Source organism: Drosophila guanche, unplaced genomic scaffold (assembly GCF_900245975.1).
Source record: "Drosophila guanche unplaced genomic scaffold, DGUA_6, whole genome shotgun sequence".
Lineage (NCBI taxonomy): Eukaryota > Metazoa > Arthropoda > Insecta > Diptera > Drosophilidae > Drosophila > Drosophila guanche.
Genome location: NW_023002275.1, coordinates 1 through 732, shown reverse-complemented (window position 1 = coordinate 732; position 732 = coordinate 1). Strand labels below are relative to the sequence as shown.

Below are 732 nucleotides of genomic sequence, written 5' to 3'. Positions count from 1 at the left end.
ATACGTAGTCTGTACAAAACACAGAGCAAAACCAACGTTCAGCTCTCAGGCTTTCGCCAACGACCATACTACGCTGAATACATCGGTTCTCGTCCGATCACCGAAATTAAGCAGCGTCGGGCGCGGTTAGTACTTAGATGGGGGACCGCTTGGGAACACCGCGTGTTGTTGGCTTCGTCACCAACTTTTTGCATTTTTAGCCTTTTTCGTTTCGATTTTTATATTTTTTCTCTCATTTTTCCTTTTGAATTGCCTTTACTCTTATAGCCACAAATCCCAGCCAGTATATCCTAGCCATTGTAGATGTTTCGATTCCTTCAACTGTTTGCACTAAATATACGCAGTCTGTACAAAACACAGAGCAAATCCAACGTTCAGCTCTCAGGCTTTCGCCAACGACCATACTACGCTGAATACATCGGTTCTCGTCCGATCACCGAAATTAAGCAGCGTCGGGCGCGGTTAGTACTTAGATGGGGGACCGCTTGGGAACACCGCGTGTTGTTGGCTTCGTCACCAACTTTTTGCCTTTATTAGCCTTTTTCGTTTCGATTTTTATATTTTTTCTCTCATTTTTCCTTTTGAATTGCCTTTACTCTTATAGCCACAAATCCCAGCCAGTATATCCTAGCCATTGTACATGTTTTGATTTCCTTCAACCGTTTGCACTAAATATACGTAGTCTTTACAAAACACAGAGCAAAACCAACGTTCAGCTCTCAGGCTTTCGCC

The 732-nt window shown here is 43.4% G+C and overlaps 2 non-coding genes across 2 annotated transcripts; both read left to right on the top strand.

Annotated features, from left to right (window-relative positions):
- Positions 1 to 55: 55 nt before the first annotated feature.
- On the top strand, positions 56 to 174 carry LOC117591783. The gene has a single exon (XR_004574482.1). It is a non-coding gene; the product is annotated as a 5S ribosomal RNA (ribosomal RNA).
- Positions 175 to 391: 217 nt separating this feature from the next.
- On the top strand, positions 392 to 510 carry LOC117591782. Its single transcript, XR_004574481.1, has one exon. It is a non-coding gene; the product is annotated as a 5S ribosomal RNA (ribosomal RNA).
- The last annotated feature ends 222 nt before the right edge of the window (positions 511 to 732 follow it).